The sequence below is a fragment of the Myotis yumanensis genome, unplaced genomic scaffold (assembly GCF_028538775.1).
Source record: "Myotis yumanensis isolate MYYU_CA2020_CCGP unplaced genomic scaffold, mMyoYum1.0.hap1 SCAF_9, whole genome shotgun sequence".
NCBI classification, from domain to species: domain Eukaryota; kingdom Metazoa; phylum Chordata; class Mammalia; order Chiroptera; family Vespertilionidae; genus Myotis; species Myotis yumanensis.
This window is the reverse complement of record NW_027223760.1, coordinates 24234159-24248316: the sequence shown is the minus strand read 5'-3', so window position 1 is coordinate 24248316 and position 14158 is coordinate 24234159. Positions and strand designations below refer to the sequence as shown.

The window sequence follows — 14158 nt, the reverse complement described above, 5'->3', positions numbered from 1 at the left end:
CAAAGGGTCTCAGTATTTTGGGTATGTCTACATCGGTAATGGGAAGAAAATGAATCCAGCACTTCCGACTGAAGGGGCAAAGAACTGTATTTGTGCCCTCGGTTTTCAGTTTGCCCCCGCAGTGGGAAGGAACAGCATGGGCGACTGAAGGTCTCCCTCACAGTGACTGACTTCCTGTGGACTCTTGGCTTTGGGTTGTGTTCAGGGCTGCACAGCTACGTGCAACGAATGGGTTGGGGAGTGGCCTGATACATATTTGTGAAAGGGGAATATTTCTGTAATTTAAACTGTGTTGCCAATATTGCCAAAAGTTAGAATTAATACATAGGGAGTTGACTACATTTGCCCATTCTTAAAAAATGAATGTCCAGGGCTAAGCAGACAGTTGATGCTTGAATCTGTCTTGACAAGCTCTCCTGTCTCCCCCACTCTCCATGCCCCCCCTCCTTTATGGTGAAATTAAGTGTAGGATTCGGATCAAAGATATTTGAAGGGGAAAATAAGTCACAGAATAATTTAAATTTCAGCATTTGAATTTGGAATTCAAAGGAAGGTTAGCGGAGATTTACCTTAACCTTTTCAATTTACAGATAAGGAGACCGGGTTTCTGAAAGCGGCTGGAACTGGCAGAAGGTCAGAGCCTTCAAGAGGCACAACCGATAGCAACAGGTAAAGAGTAACTTACTCAACTGGAAGTTTTCATGACTTTTTCAGCGTCATTGAAGTATAATTGACAGATAATATTGCAAAATATTTAAAGTGTACAACATGACAATTTGATATACATATGCATTATGAAAGGGCTCCCCTCACTTTTCGTTATTTTCAGAAATGAATATTAAACTTCAGGTTTTTAGTCTTTTTTTATTATTATTATTTTGTTTATTTTTAACACACTACTTGGAAAGTGTGTGTCTTAGCAAAATGCAGTGGAAGGCGGGCCTGCTCCTACCCGGCATTGTTTTCTCCGCCCCACTATGTGGGGGGCAGCCTGCCACGTGCACAGACAGGAAAAAAAACCTGCCTCGATGACAATGAAGGTTTTATGGGATATTTTTTAAACCCGAACCACTTCCTTTTCTAACAGTAGTTGCTCCCTGAGAAGTTCCATGTCTTTCTCAGCTGTGGGTACCCCTGTTCAACCCAGCGAAGAGCACCCCTAGTTCCTATATTTGAGAGGCCTCTGACAGATTGCCTCCATAACTAAAATTCTCCTGTTGAGAAGGTTATTATATGCATGTTTGTTTTTTGTTGGTAGAGAAGCAGTTTTAGTGTTGGCCATTAACTTACAATGTTAGTGCCTGGGCCTGCTGAGGCTACAGTTTCACATTTGACTCCCTTGCCCCTGCCCCATAAGTCACGTAGCGCCCAATTTTAAAAAACCTCCTTCCCACAACCAGCTACAACTCTCATATGAACGTCTGTTTTGAAAATGAGTGCTCTTGGTTGCAAATGTAGTTAATGAAACGGGGCAAATGGGGCAGGAAAACAAGCATCATCACCAAAAAAGTCCCAGCATGTACCAGTAATACCACTAGTCAAGAGTGTCATATTTGTAAAGTGCAGACATTACTGTTCTTTCATCCAAAAGCCGTCTGTTTCTTAGAAGCTGACCAACTAGGTTGGTGCATATGTGAAGCACCGTTTTTTTGTTTTTAACTGCCAAAAATGTACCCCCTGACCTATGGGAAAAGTATTGGTGCAGACACAATGAATACCTGGTAGAAATAGAAATAAGTAGTTTCATCTGACCTGGAAAAGAAGTAGCCTAAATATACCTAGAAAAAAACAACAACAAACCCCTAAAAGTTATGATAGTGATAAATGGTAGAATTGTTTTCTGGCTTCTGGTGTGACATTGACACTGGCATGTACACAGTGATTATTCAGTTAAAAATGTTTTGACAGCACTCTACCTTATATGTATTTTTTAAAAATATATTTCTTTATTGATTTCAGAGAGTAAGGGAGAAGGAGAGGTAGAAACATCAATGATGAGAGAGAATCATTGATTGGATGCCTCCTGCACGCCCCCTTCTGGGGATTGAGCCCACAACCCGGGCATGTGCCCTTGGCTGGAATCGAACCCAGGACCCTTCAGTCCGCAGGCCGATGCTCTATCCACTGAGCCAAACCAGCTAGGGCTTATATGTATTTTTTAAAAGGTGTGTTGAACCATTGCCTTACTTTTAGCAGATGACTTGGAGAATGTATATACAAGCCAAGTATGGTCAAGTATTTGTCACAAATATACTTCTCAGATTTTGTCTGTTATCTGAGTCTTTCATTGTACTTTGAAAGAATCCTGAAGTATTCTAATAATTTAATTTTCCAAAACAAAATGTACAATTCATCATTATACATTAATTTTTTAACATTAGAAAGATAGTATGTTTGTTGGGCCAGAGGTGATTTCATGCGAAAAGTTTCAAATTATGTGGCCCAGTTGTGGTGGTCAGATGAAGACATAAAATACTATTTCCCTTTTGTTCCAGGATTCATTCGCACTGGTTGTTTTAATTCAGATATCATATATGTAAGAAGGGGAATAGCACGCCCTTCTCATTTCAATATGTAGAAGCACACCGTGGCGACTCAGTGTTTAAATAGCTAGGTTCTCACTCACAGGCCTGGGAGCTGGGAAAGGTGACCATGCTACCAACAATAGTGTTATTTTTATTTGAATAGGCCCTGTCTGGGGGGCTTACTATAGAACCTGAGGACAAGGGTGGGCAGATTATCTTTGGCATATAAATCTTTCAGGTTTTTCTAAAACATGACAGGACACTTGTCACAGTGTATATTGACCTGTGATTTCTTTGGATCCTGTTTATAACCAGTGAGGAGAGTAACACAAGTGGGTGCAAAGAAAGAGGTCCCCCTACAAGCTCTGTGCCACCCAGGCTGGCAGGATTCGCTGTGGCTGCCGGAGTCACTGGTTTGTGGAGATAAGACATGGGAGATGTGTCCGACGTGATTGGCTCATGGGAAAGTTGAAGTACCAGCACCTGAGAATGAATTATTTTAACGTTTGTTTGTTTGCTTGCTTATTTTTAAATTTCACCCATCGACCTCCCCTTTGGCAACCATCAGCTCGTTCTCTATATTTATGGGTGTGTTTCTATATTTTATTTCACAGATAAGTGAAATCATTCGGTATTTGTCTTGGACCTATTTCACTTAGCATATACTCTCCAGGTCCATCAAAGTTGTCACAAAGGGCAGAATTTCTCTCTTTTTTATTGCTGAGTAATATTCCATTGTGTTTATATTGCCACATCTTCTTTATCCATTCATCTATCGATGGACAGAATAAATGAATAATAAATGATATAATAAATAAACAAATAGAGGAGTCATATTCATTACAGAAAATTAGGGGCCCACTCAACCACATTCTTACACGTTTTCTAGGGAGAGAAGAAAGAGATGGCATTTGAACTGATTTGCTGGGAAGCTTGTTCAGAATGCATCCAGGGTATCGAAGTGTCACAGGAGCTAGCTGTCTCTGGGCAGACTGCACTTTGCCCCCAGGAAGAATTAGGGGAGACAGCAAGCCTGGTGGTGTTAATAGCATCAGTTTGCCTTTGGGGTTCCAGTCTCCCTTATGTGTCTGTTCCCCCCTTTCTCCTTCCCAGTGTCGTGTCTGACTCTCAGTGATGAGTGATTGTGGTACTAACTGATACATTAGGAGTGAAGGCTCTGGATTCAGACTTAATACATCAGATACTGTCTCTGCCTCTTAGGCAACTGACTTGATTTCTTAGATGCTTCATCTGTAAAACAGGGATAATATTAGTATTTACCTTTATGGGGTTATTGAGAGGATCAGATGACTTACTGACCCGTATAAAGGGCTTGGAATTCCATCAGACACACTCAGTATGTGTTAGCTATTATTATACTACCTGACCCTATTTAATTAAAAAATTTTAATCTCTCCGTAACTTCTATGTAGAGGGAATAGACACTGCACTGGTTGAATGAGTGAATAATGATGTGCATGTTATCTTTAGAATTGTTGATTAGTAATGTTAAATGCATCTTTGTGATTCGTTTACAAGATAAGGCCAATGAAATTAAATCCACACAAGATCCTCCCACCTCATTTCAAACATTCTCTTTAATCTTCTTTCCTAATAAGCCGTTTTCTTTCCTGGGTTTCAGGGAAAGGATTATGCTCTACACCACGAAAAACTACATGCAACACACACACTTAAATGAAGCAACCATTTTATGAAACAATAGTTACACTAAGTGTGATGAACTCTTGCTTTCTATCTATTCTATTTTCTTCATTTTTGTAAAAATGCTGCTTGCAATGCATGGAATTCATTTTACAGCTCGTTAATGGATCATCCTGAGGTTTGAAAAACACTGCATTAGTTCACTTTGACTTGTCCAGAGCAAAAGGTGGGTAGGGGGATACTTTTGATTATAACCAATATTCCTCCCCTTTATTTTCAGTCTCTTTCTTAACTTCTCCTGATAGTAGGGCTGGAATTCACTAGCTTTACACACACACACACACACACACACACACTTTTTGCCACCAATCTGTTTAGTGAAGCCAAAGTTTGTGTTGTCATTTTAAAGGCCTTTCCATGTCACTGTAACTTGAGGTTCACTTTTAGCACATTGGGAACATTAAAAATGCAAAAAATGCCTATCACTGTAAGATTGGGTCCAATAGTCATTTTCAGATTAGGTATGATAATAGTAACAGATTTTTCAGATTGTGATACCTAATTTCTACTGTACCCGCCCCTCCCCAGTTACATAAGGAACTAAGTATCATGCAGGAAAATGATGTACTGTTAGGACGGGCCTCTGGAGAACCGGGGCTTTGGCCTGAGCCGTCAGTGGGCTTTGGTCCGCCCCTCCTTGGCCGCACCCTGTGTTTGGGAGCTGACTGCTCGGAGCTGTTCGTGCTCTGTGACTGTGACCCTCATTGAACACACACCACTGTCCCGTGCTGACTCCTGACTGTTCTCACCAACTGAGTCACCAGCCAGACGAATAACTGCTCCTTAGAAAGATCACCAGCCAGATTCTTACCAAGTTCACCCCACAAGGCCTTCCCAGGTTATAAACCCCTGCTTTGCACTCATTCGTCACGCAGGTGACCGACCAGCCACACATCGCCTGGGTCAGCCGCCCACCCCCAGCTCCACACAGCGTGCAGCCTGCCCTGGCTCGGTGGATGTCTAATCCAACACCTTTCCCTCTCACTTGGAATGCTGAATATTGCATTCTCTCCTTTTCCTCTTTCCTTTCCAGGTCATAGTCTGTCAATTCCATGCATATGTTTATGTCGTATTCTTCTATATTTCATGTAAATCTCTTTCTTAGCTTTTTTCTTTCTTCTCTCTGTTTAATTTTGGAGAGCCCCCAATGATACTAGTCAGAGCTCATAAACTCATCATCAAGAGAAAAGAACACTATATGTGGAGGTAAAATAAAGATTATAACTAGTGTCATCAGCTTTCAAATTTCTCAAGTGTCCTAGTCTGGTTCGTGCTCTTCTGTTTAAGCCTTCTTACACATTGCATGCAGAAAAATAAAAACTCTTCTTAGTCTGTTTATTTTCTTCCTGATGTAATTACTAGTGCAACACAGTGATGATAGACATTTGGTTTCAGATATAGAATTACAGACATATTGTGAGTGAAATACGTTTTTGAGGAATGACCAGGCTTCTAGCTGTCATAACAGCACCATTTTTGAACAGAAGTAGTTCCAGTCCTCAATCGGCAACAGACACACATTTGGGGAGCATACCAGTTACTGGAGGACTACTTAACGTCATCATTTCTCTTCACCATGCTTTGTGCCTGGAGAGAAGATGACTGTTTAAAATCATCTAAGTGCCACTCGTGCGCTTCCATAGTTATATTCACTAATAAATTAAAATAGAAATTCTGAGAATTCTGAGAATAAGAATATGGTTAAGCATGGCTTTTGAAATGACAGCTCACTCTTTTCCTTCTATGTGTGAGGGTGTTTATGACACTCACTTGGACATAAAGTTTGCTACTTTTGAGCACGTTGTTTATTCTGAGGGACAGTTGACTAGAGAACATTGGAGCCTTTCCCTGACCACGTGGTGCTTCTGGGTGACCCAGGACAGCCTGTCCTCGGCCACTTTCTCACATGTGCACTTGAAATGCCATGCCTCTGCCTGATGAGACATTCCCTTTTTTAAAACTGGGGTGGGAGGGAGTCATACAACTGTTTTAATAGTAAAAGAAAGGCTATTACATTTTCTTTTAACAGAATTTTAAGTGTTCACTCTTCAAGAGGGCATTTCAGTTTTTGTTCTCTGTGCTGACCTGGTATTAACCTTGTTTTGATAATGATTAATAGTAACACTTTAAATTTGTTTAGCATTTTAAATCTCAGGGCATATCTTTTTTTTTTTTTTTTTTTTGGCTTGAGTTTAGTATATAATCTGAAACTTATTGTACCATAAGTAGCAACCTAATGGCCATGGATGAAGGTGAAATCACGGCAGGAAGTCTTATGTATTGAGATGATTATCAATACAGTCATTTATAATGTACTAGAGGCCCAATGCACAAAATTCGTGCAAAGGGCTCAGCCCTTGCAGCCCCAGGCCCCCCCACCCACCCACTGGTTGTTCCAGAAGGTTGTTCCAGAAGGTCGTTCTGCCATCCAGTCTAATTAGCATAGTAGCTCTTTATTATATAGGATTATCTTGACAAAATTTTGTTTTTATAAAGTGAGCTTGACTTGCAAATATGCTAAGGGTTTTGTTGCCAAAGGATCCAAATAGAGATTATAATTTTTATGTTAGGGTCCATACAAGCCAAATATGTAACAGAACTCCTAAGCTTAATGTAGTAGGCAGCATTTGAAATATGACTTGACACAACTTAAAACAAATTTAATGTCTAAGTTTAGACACAAAGACGTACATATCATAAAATGAAAAAGTAGGAATTTTTAAGAATCATCGAGGTGTGTGACAAGGTAAAATAGAGCCTTCGGGTTTCGGCAGTGTTGCCTCAGTACCCACCCTGGGGATGAGGTGGGTAAGCCGCCCAGATGAGGAGCGACTTTGTGCCCGCGGGCCCAGCACATCACTAAGGGTGCCCTGCCTTCATCTGGGGTATTGTGTTGGGCTCTCACCTGAGATTTCATTTAGGGAATAATACAGCGTTTGAGAACTATTGCCCTGGCAGATGCAAGTTTTATCTGTTAGGCCAGATGCCTGGAACACCACATGCACTAGGTCGACTCACAGTGAAAGGTGGAAGGTACACAGTCCCGCCTGCGTTCGGATGTCACAGAGCGTCATCTGCTCCATCCTGCTACACGGAGGGAGCAGTTGGAGGAGCTTGTTTTCTCAGTTTCCTTAGAAACTTCGTGCACATCGGAGGAAAATATAAATTCCTTTTTATTAAAGTAAAACATACATTACATACTTGGTGATGTTCAAATAACGTCCTATTTGTAATATAATGGGGTCACTCCACCCCCAGCACTTGGGACTGAAGTTCACACAATCTCAGGTTGGAAAAAGAGTGAGAACTGTGGAAAGATGGTATTGCACATACATTTCTGACGGTGTTTCTCCATTTCCGTTTCCTTAATCCCGGGTGTTTAGGAGAGTGGGTGGGAGGTGGGCACAGTAAGGAAGTAGAGCAGGCACTGCTGGCGGCCCCTGCTGTTAGGTGTAGACTCCAGCGTTTGCGTGGTCACACGCTCCTGAAGAAGCAATTTCTTGGTGAGACTTTTTCTGGCAAAGAAAAGTGTCTCAAGTCCTTGCGGTGGCGCCTGGAATGTGGTGAGCAGTCAGCCAACAGCAGTGCCCTCCTGCCCGCGTGTCTTCCTCTTGCCTTTTCCCTCTTGCCCGCGTGTCTTCCTCTTGCCTTTTCCCTCCTGCCCGCATGTCTTCCTCTTGCCTTTTCCCTCCCGCCCGCATGTCTTCCTCTTGCCTTTTCCCTCCTGCCCGCGTGTCTTCCTCTTGCCTTTTAGCAGCGTGGTTTGGGTTTTCCAGGGGTAGCATCTTTCAATGTAATGTTCACACTCACCCTCACGCATTGCACTTTTCAGGTTTTGAGCTGAGCTTTTCTCTGTCAGTGGAGCGATAGAGATGGGGGAGGGAGGTCAGGCAGACCCAGCCTGGCTCTTTTCCTGGAGGGGAAGCCGCTCCTGGCCCCGAGGAGGTGGCAGCTGCTTACTGCTCCTGACCTGAGCAGGAACCAGGGACAAGCGGATAATAAAGGAAGGTGGCAGTAGTCGTCAGCTGTTACGTTCCATTGACAGGAAGAGTGGCCCTCAGACTTTCTAAAGGGGCCGGAATAACCCGGGGCATGCCAGTCAGCTCGCCGATGCCTGGGTTCCACCCCAGGGATTCCAAGTCCAGTCTCCGGTTGCCCCGATGCAGCCGGTCCAAGGACTGCATGTTGAAAACCTCTAATTCTAGGAAGGTCAGTCACACCCTTGCACCAGTGTTCTTGCTTTTAATTTCTTGGTTGATCATCACAACCAAGCAACAAAGATTAAATTTAAGAATTTTTACCGCTTGGTAATTCTGAGCCCCCAAACCATGGCTCAGACTTCTTGGCTGAAAACTGTGCGGACCGTGCCTATACCAGTGTGTAACGTTTAGGCGGTCATAACACACAAGAACTTGGGCAGTGGTGTGAGAGTCATTTGTAAATTTCCAGTGGCAACCTCATAGTTCTTTTTGCATTGACTGCCTGGTGAAGGAGTCAGATCTCACTGTGGTTTGCTCTCGTGGTTTCCGTCGTGTTGGGGAGAATGCTGCAGAAACACTAACCCTGTTTGTAGTTTTGAGTCACTCGGGAGCGGGGTACCGTTTGTCTCTCGGAGATGGGATATAAGAGGCATCTGACCTCCGGGGCAGATCACGCTTCCACACGCTTCGCCTTCATGTAGCCAATGGCTGGCTCAGGACGTGCGTGTCAGGATGTGCGGTTCCAGTCCTCAGGGACCTCAGCCTCCACAGCAGAGAGCTTTGGGCTTTGCGCCGGCTCCTCCGTGGAAACGGGAGGTGCCCTCGCCTTGAGGAGAACCAAGGGTAACCGGGTAAGGACGTATTGAAGAGATCACTCCTTTTTCCTTTGGGGTGGACTTGGGATTTTAGGAAAACTAGTCCTCTCTTTGAGAGGGACTCAGAACTACAGATCTTCGGTTTTTCCCTCTGAATTGTTTCATGGGGTTACCCAGTACATCATCCTTTTGATGGGAAATTCACCCCCTTCAAAACGTAGTTTCATTTTCAAATATTAAAAAAATTCAGGAGTCCATTTTTCTTTCTGTGCATGAAAATTTTAAAATGCAATATCTGTAGTTGCTAAGATACTAATTATGCGTAAGTTCCTGGTTTAGAACTGAAATCTTGTATTTTTAGGAAGTATGCTTTAAAAGTTGGGCAGAGGTGAAATTGATGTTTGAGCTTGGTTTATGAAATGATGTTACGTATATGCCAGACTTTTCTCTGTATTAAAGACCAGATTTTTGAGAGGTGCTGCTTAATCATGGGCTCCCTCCTCCCTTCTCCCCCCTCCCCACCCCCGCCACTCCTCTCTCCATCTGTTGCCTCGTGGTGGGATCAGCTCCGCTTCTCCTCAGGCATGTGGTCCAGTCTGTGTACATTCAGTGCAGTGGCATTTCTCTCGAAGAAGTGACTCAGGCTTCTTGGATGAATCCTCTCTTTGAAAGAGGAGGTAGAATTGCATCAGAAAGACATTGACAGTAAATGGCTCCCCCTCCTTCCTGTAATGACCACATGTGAAAGAATGCATTAATTCTTATTTTGAGGAAATGAGAGTTGTAGCATTCTATAAAAAAATTCCTTTCTTATCATTAATTAGCCAGACTTGAATGCCAAAAATCAGAATCACTTTTTGCGATCTAGACAAGTGTTACAAAGACACAGCTTTTCACTCCATGTTCTATCTGGAGTAACCAATTATCTTGAATTAAAAAAGAGGAAATAGTGCTGAATATGGATACAGTTAATGGTGTTAGCCTAAACCAGTGATGGCGAACCTATGACACGTGTGTCAGAGCTGACACGCGAACTCGTTTTTTTGGTTGATTTTTCCTTGTTAAATGGCATTTAAATATATAAAATAAATATCAAAAATATAAATCTTCGTTTTACTATGGTTGCAAATATCAAAAAAATTCTATATGTGACACGGCACCAGAGTTAAGTTAGGGTTTTTCAAAATGCTGACACGCCGAGCTCAAAAGGTTTGCCATCACTGGCCTAAACTGATTTCTTCATAGTACTGTCCATATTAAATTAATATACTTCTTAGCTAGGCTGCTGATGAATCCTTCAGGGTGTGGTTCTTAGTGGGACAGACTATGAAGGCTGGAAGGGAAACCTCATCGGCCATCCAGCCAGGGTCCCCCTGGAACCGTACCACAGAGTAGACATTGGGAGGCTATTTGTCTCGACAGTGAAGGGCATTTAATGTGCCAGCGTCAGAGGGTTTGGATGTCCCACAGTGGGAAGGACAGAAGGGGGACAGCCCTGTACCCCACATGACTTCCAGCCGCCCCTGTTGCCTGTTCACGCCGTGAAAAATGTGTTTATAACTACCGGAGCCTGCATCTAATTCCATTCACATAAAAGCCCACGGTCACTTTTGCATACTTTTAATCTGTACACATTATACTCCTTCTTATCCTGTTGTCCACCTGTTCCTCCCCTCTTACTTCCTGTACTTTTAAATACGGAAGGCTTCTGATTTGACCTCTTATAGTCCAAACTTACTCTTTATCGGTAAGTTATAAGCACTTATTTTATTATATAGTTCACTGGACCTGAAACATTTTTGCATACTGAAATACGTAGTTTTATAATACATTTCTTTTCTTTTAGTTTCTCTTTAATATTACACTTAGGATATTGATATTTAAAAATTATATGTATACTTAGTTAATACACATCCATGAATTTTCTCTCAGAGTAGTAAAGAGGGCGTTAGGAATTTTGGGTTATAGAAAGGGCTTTGGGAGTAGTATGGTTTTGAACCAATGATGCAGCCGCTCTCTCTACTGTCCGGAAGGACAGCAGGCCAATCACCCAGGGGGAGGGATGTTTATCTTCTCTGTGACGTTCTCAGGGATTTCACACGTACCTTATTAATAGGTTGTAATGTCTTGAAGTCTTCACATTCAGCTAGTTCTTCCTTATTAGCCCTTTCCAGGAGTGTGTGTTACGTCACTGTAAAAACCGAGCTCCGGCTTCTCCCTGGCTGTCGGGAAGGGCAGGCCGGTAGGAGAGCAGCTTACGGGCCACCCTGAAAGCTAGCGGAGCAGTTCAGACCAGACTCAGGCTTCGGTGAACAATGGGGCGTTGTGTCCTGGTCTCCATGCCGTGAACATGTTCTACACGTGCCATTCAAAGCTATGACTGTGCTGTTAATAGAGCACGTTGTCGGTCAGGTACTGTCTGTGTCAGAGAATTAAGTCACCAGAGTCGCAGCTGCGCGGGGAGGGTGCCCGGCACACGTGCCTGGCGCTCCGGGTGGATACCTGTGGTTTGCGGCTCACCTTTTTACGTTCATAAACCTTTTTCTCGGGTTGTTACTTCTCGTGGGGGTTGTTTGCTTTGTGGATGTAATGATTGCTTCTCATTCAGGTATTTGTAGGGACACTGTTAAAAGTTGTTTTTTGGGTTCCTTATAGAATATCTTCGCTCATTTCAATTTTCTGTTCCTTCTAGGATCTTTTGTTGTTTATCTTGGTTTTCCACTCTCATGTTGCAGGTTTCCTTTACATGTATATTTCTCCTTGACGGGTCACTCACATGAAGGTGAGGTGGCGTTAAGGTGACGGGCTCTGCGTGTGTGGGTGCGTCTGGCAGGTTCCGCTCGAGGTGCAGAGCCAGCACTCGTGTGGGGGAGCCGCTAAGTGCGGGAGTCAGGAGGGCTTGGCTCTGGGGTGCTCAGAGCCACACTAGCCATTTAGTCCTCCCCAGACATTGTGTTTAATTTCTTTAGAGAATCATCTTCCTTTTAATATTTTTAGTTTTTGCCTGAGGGCCTATAGCGTTTGTTGCTTTTTATAAAGACAGGAATTAGGCCTGGAAGGGACCATTGTTGGTACTTGGACTTTTCTACTGCTCTCCCCTCGGCCCTCCTACTCACTTCCGCCCCACAGTGTACTTGGCGTTTTCCGAGTCTGGGGCCTCTCTGGGGGGGTCCCTGGGTCAGTCGGTTGTCTCCTTCCTGAGCAGCAACCCTCTCAGAGAATCTCCTGGGCTGTGAGCGGCCCTGCTCAACTTCGTCAGTCAGCACTTCATCATTTTCTGGCTTCCAGACCTTTGTTGAAATCTCTCAGGCCCTTGATAGTCTTTTTATTGTGGTGGGTGTACATACTTCTTTATAACTGTAATGGGATCTTGAGTGCTCTGACCACTGTTTTGAAATCATGTCTTAGTCATTTTAGGCCACATAACAAAGTGCGGTAGACCCGAGGCTTATGAACAACAGGAATTTATCCTCCCGTTCTGGAACCTGGCTCTTAGACGGCCATCTTCCTGCTGTGTCCTCACACGGCGGGAGGGACAAGGGGTCCTCTGGGGCCCCTTTTCTCAGGGCACTAATCTCACTCATGAGGGCCCCACCCTCATGACCTCATCACCCCAAAGGCCTCACCTCCTAAGACCATCACCTTGGGGGTCAGGATTTCAACATGCACAACTGGGGAGGACACACACTTCCAGTCCAAGGCAAATAGAAGCCCTTCCGTTTCCTGATTTGTTGGAAGTGCACCAGGAGAATGAAATCTGAAATGCCTTGAGCCAGGCATTTAGCAGGGTCAGGATTAGATGGGGTCACAGTAACTGCAGTGGGTCACTGGGGTTTGGGAAAACGAACCCTCAGAATAACTTGGCTGGGCTGAAGCAATGAGCTGACATAATTGTACAGATGCACGCTTTCCAGCCATGGAGGCTGCAGTCGTTAATCTCAGAGCCCCACTAGGACGCGATAGTTCTGGCGTTGTTGCTAGAAGAAAAGACGCTGCTTGTAAAACATCCAGCTTGGTCATTAAAAAAATCAGTGGAGCTGGTGGTAGTTGCTCCTGATTTTTAATACGAGTATAAATGTGGATGCGCTTACTTTTTAATTTCTTCTCCGCCCTTGGGCGTAGGAGTCTGTGAAAGAACCACCTGTTCCTTCATTTAAATAACTTCAAGTCCTTGGGAAATAAACCCGCATATTTCTCCCCTTTCTTTTAAGATGCATCTCATAGTCTCCCTTCCCATTTTGTTAAAAAAAAAACAAACCCACACACAGTGCCCCAAATTCTTATTGATCATCCCTTTTCTCGTATTTGTTGTGTAGTTCCTGAAAATGTGTAGAAGACACTGTGAAGATGGGAAAAAGTGGACCTTAACAAATTAGTCCTTTAACTTCCCCGACACAAGTGGCATCCATTTGTGTCTCAGAAGAAACTCTGAATTGATGTTTGCAATTTTGGTGTTGCCTCATTTTACTTAGAAAACATAGCTGTTTCCCTGAGGGAAAAACATCACTGGCGACCTTTCCCAGAGGTCGGCCCAGTTAAAGCCCGTTGCCCAGCGCGATCGAGCCCAGGCAGAATCTCCCTGGGCCTGTCCTGATCTCTAGGCTAATGCTGGGAGCCCAGGTCTGTCTAGAATTTGCAGAATCGTACTGTTGATATGAATTATCCTTCCTGTGACAGCTTAGAGGCAACTGAAGAAAGAGAAGATCCTGTGGTGTCTGACCTCTGTATCCTGTAAGTTTTTTACCAGCTTAGAGCCATCAGGACACTTCTAGATCAAAGGCTCTTTGAGGCCATGCCCCCGGGAGCAGAGTGGGAGAGCAATGAAATGTCCTGAGCTCGGAGGATGTGAGCTTCCGGGCAAGCAGAACATGCTAGAAATTTTATTTCTGGCCAGAACAAACATCATCAGCCCTCTTCCCAAACCCACTTTTCTCCCGTAACCTGCTAGGGGTGAGGAATGTGTGGAGTAGAGGGTGCCCGTTGTCTATTGAAAAACAATGGGCCTGAGAAGGATACTCTGACTGCAAGAATTGAGAATATCCTCCACTGGTTCCAGCACCTGGAATATTGCTTGACTATCACTGTTAGATGAGAAAACCAGCAAGTCCCTTTTTAC

At 43.7% G+C, this 14158-nt stretch overlaps 1 long non-coding RNA gene across 7 annotated transcripts in view; it reads left to right on the top strand.

Annotated features, from left to right (window-relative positions):
- The window catches only part of LOC139016202 (uncharacterized), a 184522-nt gene that overhangs the window by 108355 nt on the left and 62009 nt on the right, over positions 1 to 14158 (top strand). For 6 of the 7 annotated variants that reach the window (XR_011472646.1, XR_011472648.1, XR_011472645.1 and 3 more), the window contains one exon: positions 591 to 669. The exons of the other annotated variant lie outside the window; for it this stretch is intronic. This is a non-coding gene — a long non-coding RNA (uncharacterized lncRNA). The remainder of the gene's footprint in view (positions 1 to 590; positions 670 to 14158) is intronic. 7 annotated transcript variants of the gene reach the window in all.